Source organism: Lathyrus oleraceus, chromosome 6 (assembly GCF_024323335.1).
Source record: "Lathyrus oleraceus cultivar Zhongwan6 chromosome 6, CAAS_Psat_ZW6_1.0, whole genome shotgun sequence".
Taxonomy (NCBI): Eukaryota; Viridiplantae; Streptophyta; class Magnoliopsida; order Fabales; family Fabaceae; genus Lathyrus; species Lathyrus oleraceus.
Window position 1 is genome coordinate 416,503,088 of NC_066584.1, and position 5,702 is coordinate 416,508,789.

Sequence of the window (5,702 nt, forward strand, 5' to 3'; positions counted from 1 at the left end):
CTGAGTCATGGGGAACCGGTCGTGCTGTCTTCTATATCCCTCATGATACTGGTGATGGTACTCACTGTGTCGGTCAGGCTGCTGATAACATGAAATTATATCACATTCTAGGACTTAATTCAATTAAATTATATTATTATTTGCTTCAATTTATTTCATTTTATCAGATATTACGTGGTATTTTCTTTCTATTTATCTCAGGTAGTCTATTTGAAGCACAAGTAAAAAAAGGGAAGAAAAGGAGGTGCAGAAAGAAGTTTTTGGAAACAAATATCAAAAGCCAAAGCCCAGCCCAAAAAGCACAGGCGTTGTGCCTGTGACGAGCGTCACAGAGGCTGTGACGAGCGTCATGCTATGCACACTCCTGTGACGAGCGTCACACATGGTGTGACGGACATCACACCACTCCCCTATATTTTTGCCTTCAGAGACGTTGAGTCCTATTTGCACGCCTAACCATTCGCTGCTACGTGAAGACCTTTGAAGCGGACTACTTTTGGAAACCGTTACAGAAAGTACCAGTATAAATATCAGCTTTGCAAACCCTGCAAGAGTTCCACGCCTTTTCCAGATTTCTTTGCCGTTTTTGCTTTTCCGCATTTTTTCTTTTTCCAGCAGCTTAAGCATATTCTTTACAGTACTACTTTTACAATTTTTATATTGTTTCTTTTGCAATTCTATTTTCTTTTCTAGCACTTAATTAATTTTTCGCACAATAGTTTCTACACCGGAAACTATTGTGTACCTTTTACCGGATCTAACCTTACGTTAGAATCCAGTTTTTTTTATTCCTTCGCTTTTATTTTCCTGCCTGATTGAAGAATTCAAGAACAGATCCAACCGACCTGTGGTGGAGTGTTCAAGACTGCTATTTAATTTCTCAGGTTCTTTAATTATTGTTTGAATTTATATATGCCCTGTTTTATTGTTTATTTATATTATTTGCTTGAGATGAATCTGTTTATGCATGCTGATTTTTTAGATCTGTTTAGTATGTCTGGCTAAATTATTTAGGTATCGGTATGTAAAGTAAGCGGAATGAAGGAATCAAAACTAAGTTGGTTTAATTAAGTTTAAAATTAAAATCACTCTTTTTACGGTCTCAATTTACAGGTTTAATAACAAAGTTTTTGTACGAAAGTAAAAGACATAAAGAAGTTAAAATCAATAGAGCGAGAGTTTGAGGTTTTGACTGGACAGTGTAAATTGGACATTAATTCTAGATCAGGGCGAGAGCAATTTTTAGAGTTAATTAAATTCTAATCTTTTTCAAAAAGTATTTTTAAAGATTGAATGTGAGGACGAGAGTTAAGCATTTGAATTTAATTATATAACCTAAGTCAACAGAGCGAGAGTTTGAGATAAGGGTGTTTAAACGATTAGTGTTTTCTTAAAAAGAGTTTCTACGGATTCTATTGTTTTCAAAAAGTGGTTTTTGACTTAACTATAAGTGACAGCTACGTTAATATAAAATCATAGTTTATTCAACAGAGCGAGAGTTTGAGATAAAACTTTTAATCAATAGAGTCAACTGAAAAGATTTATTTTAAAACCAAGAAACCAATAAAGAATTGATTCCCTAATTACGACGAACTACATACCGATATCCGCTTATTAGATATTTATTTTAGATCTTATTTTAGTTTTAGCTTTTCCCCCAAACAATCAAAGTATTACCTGCCTTAGTTTTACGAAGTAACCTTAGATAACGGTATATCGATTCATAAGTCCCTGTGGGATCGATATCTTTTAAAACTACGCGATAGAACTGTGCACTTGCAGTTTGTACCCCAAATTCGACTCATAAAGTCGCGATCAAGTTTTTGGCGCCGTTGCCGGGGACTTTTGTTTAGTCGATATCGTAACTTTTCTGTTACGCTGTAGAGACTAAGGCTTTTCTTTTCTCTTTTCTTTCTTTCGTTGATTTGTATGCCATGCACTCGCTCACAAGGCGAGTCGTTCTACTTACGAATCAACGATATCGAACTATATCTCCGAGTCTTACGACGAATTCGAGAATATCGTGCTGCAAACAATCTACCTCCTGTTGAACTCCCCGATTTCAAAAATATTTTCCCTTCTATACCCGAGATGGCAGAACCAGCTCGTGCTCTTCGAGATTACGCCGCTCCATCGCAAGATGAGCCGCATTCGAGTATTGCTCCACCCGCAATCGAAGCAAACAACTTTGAACTCAAACCTTCACTGTTGCAGGCAGTGCAACAGAACCAATTCTCTGGAAATCCTACCGAGGATCCTAACCTTCATTTATCCGTATTTGTCCAATACGCTGATACTGTTAAAGCTAATGGTGTCACTTCAGAGGCAATTCGACTTCGTCTTTTTCCTTTCTCATTAAGAGATAGCGCTAGAAGATGGCTTCAATCTCTTCCTTCCAACTCAGTCACCACATGGAACGAGTTAAAGAAAGTTTTTCTTGCTCGATACTTTTCGCCAAGCAAAACAGCTATGTTAAGAGCCCAGATAAATGGATTTAAACAGAAAGATAACGAATCTCTTTTCGAAGCATGGGAAAGATACAAAGACATGATGAGACTTTGTCCACACCATGGTTTAGAAGACTGGTTAGTAATTCATACATTCTATAATGGTCTCTTATACAACACGAGGTTAACAATAGATGTCGCCGCAGGTGGTGCACTAATGAACAAACCTTATGCTGATGCCTACCAACTTATCGAAAGCATGGCTCAAAACCACTATCAGTGGGGAAGCGAACGAACAATGATGGAAAAACCTCAAACGAAAACTGGCATGTACGAGATAAGTAACCTTGATCATGTTAATGCAAAAGTGGACGCTCTGGTCCAGAAAATTGAAAGTTTAAATGTATCACCTCCAGCCACCGTGGTTGCTATAACTCAAAATTGCGAAGTCTGTGGAATCCAAGGTCGCACTCCTGCAGATTGTCAACTTCTAACAGGAATCCAAGCGGAGCAAGTAAACTATGCTCAAGGAAGCCCCTACTCGCACACCTATAACTCAAATTGGAAGAATCATCCCAATTTTTCATATAAGAGTAATAATGCTTTATACGCACCTGGACAATCTCCAAATCAAGCCCCAGTTATACCTCCGGGATATCAGAAGCCGACCCCATCTACATCTAACAATAACGCCCCTAGGAAATCCAACTTGGAAATCATGATGGAAAACTTTATAGCTTCTTAACAGCAAACCAAGAAAGATTTCTTAAACCAGAATGTACATACTGGCGAGCAAATTAAACAGCTAGCAAGTAAAGTAGATGCCCTGGCTACTCATAACAAAATGCTGGAAACGCAAATTTCACAAGTAGCTCAACAACAAGCACCTACTGCTGCCCCAACTGGTACATTTCCTGGCCAACCCCAACCTAACCCAAGAAGCCATGCTCATGCAATCATACTGAGAAGTGGAACGGAAGTGGAAGGACCGTCTGACCCAAGGATAGAAAACCAAAACTCTAAAAGGTCAACTGAGAAGGAAAGTGAACCTAAGGAAAAGGAAGAGAGTAATAAGGAAACCGTAGAAAAGAAGGAACCTTATGTACCTCCACCACCTTATAAACCACCTATCCCTTACCCTCAAAGGCTTATTAAAACCAAAGATGCGGGCCAATTTAAAAAATTTGTTGACCTACTAAAACAATTAAACGTCACAATTCCGTTTACAGAAGCTATTACACAGATGCCCTCATATGCCAAGTTTTTAAAAGAAATTCTTTCTAATAAAAGGAAACTTGAAGATAGCGAAACCGTTACACTCACCGCTGAATGTAGCGCTATAATCCAAAATATGCCTCCTAAACTTAAAGACCCAGGTAGTTTCTCTATACCCTGTCACATAGGAAAATTTGTCATTGACAAAGCCTTATGCGATTTAGGAGCCGGTATTAGTGTTATGCCTTTATCCATATGCAAGAGACTTGAAATGGGAGAATTAAGACCAACTAAAATGTCTGTGCAACTAGCAGATCGTTCCGTCAAATATCCTGTAGGAATTCTTGAAAACGTTCCAGTGCGCATAGGTCAATTCTACATTCCAACTGATTTTATAATTATGGATATTAGAGAAGATGAAGTTACACCCATTATACTGGGAAAACCGTTCTTAGCAACTGCCGGTGCGATCATAGATGTAAAACGAGGACGACTCACTTTTGAAGTGGGAGAAGAGAAAATTGAGTTCATTCTTTCCCAATTTTTGAAAGCACCTGCAATAGAAGATACATGTTACTTCATGGATATCATCGATGAATGCATAAAAGAAACGGAGTTAGAAAAAGACAAATCATCTGACTATCTTGTAGAAGACAAACTTAACCAATGTTTAGCAATAACACCGGATCCTACGCAATGCCTTAAGAAACCAACCTTAGACCTGAAAACACTTCCCAAGAATCTGAGATATGAATTCCTAGACTTAGAACTTGAACGACCAGTGATAGTTAATGCTGACCTAGGAAGACTCGAAACAGAAAAACTCCTGCATATCTTAAGAAAGTATCCAACCGCACTAGGTTACAACATCACCGATCTTAAAGGAAAAAGTCCTTCTATTTGTATGCACCGTATCATGCTAGAAGAAGACTGTAAAACTTCTAGGGAACACCAGAGGAGACTAAACCCGATCCTGAGTGAGGTAGTGAAGAAGGAAATAACCAAGTTATTAGAGGCAGGTATCATATATCTTATATCTGATAGCAAATGGGTTAGTCCTGTACACGTAGTACCAAAGAAAGGAGGTGTAACAGTCATTGAAAATGAAAAAGGAGAAACTATAACCAAACGAATCGAATCGGGATGGAGAATGTGCATTGACTATAGGAAACTAAACAAAGCAACCCGAAAAGATCATTTCCCTTTACCATTCATTGACCAGATGTTAGAACGATTAGCAAAACATTCACACTTCTGCTATCTAGACGGTTACTCAGGTTTCTTTCAAATACCAATTCATCCTGATGACCAAGAAAAGACAACGTTCACGTGCCCTTTTGGTACCTTCGCTTATAGACGAATGTCGTTTGGCTTGTGTAATGCCCCTGCAACTTTCCAAAGGTGCATGATGGCAATATTCGCCGATTTTCTAGAAAATATCATGGAAGTATTTATGGATGACTTTTCCGTATGCGGACAAAGCTTTGAAGAATGCCTTAAAAACCTAGAGAGAGTTCTAGAGCGATGTGTAAAAGTAAACCTAGTACTTAATTGGGAAAAAATGTCACTTTATGGTACAAGAAGGAATTGTTTTAGGACACATCATCTCGAACAGAGGAATTGAAGTAGACAAAGCCAAAATAGAGGTAATCAAAAATCTTCAACCCCCGAAAACTGTGAGAGAAGTACGAAGCCTCTTAGGACATGCCGGTTTTTACCGACGATTCATTAAAGACTTCTCTAAAATAACTAAACCTTTGACCGGGTTATTAATGAAAGATGCTGAATTCATATTCGACAATAAATGTTTAGAAGCATTTCAAACACTTAAACAAGCACTGATCTCCGCACCCATAATGCAGACACCAGATTGGAACGAACCATTCGAAATAATGTGTGATGCTAGTGATTACGCTGTAGGTGCTGTTTTAGGACAACGAAAAGATAAAAAGCTTCATGTTATATATTACGCAAGTAGAACTCTAGATGAAGCACAAATGAATTACGCCACAACCGAGAAAGAACTTCTAGCAGTAGTAT

General features: G+C 38.2%; 1 non-coding gene across 1 annotated transcript; it reads right to left on the minus strand.

The window, feature by feature from the left end:
* Positions 1–2,469: 2,469 nt before the first annotated feature.
* LOC127099625 (small nucleolar RNA R71) lies at positions 2,470–2,576 on the minus strand. Its single transcript, XR_007794107.1, has one exon. It is a non-coding gene; the product is annotated as a small nucleolar RNA R71 (small nucleolar RNA).
* Positions 2,577–5,702: the final 3,126 nt, after the last annotated feature.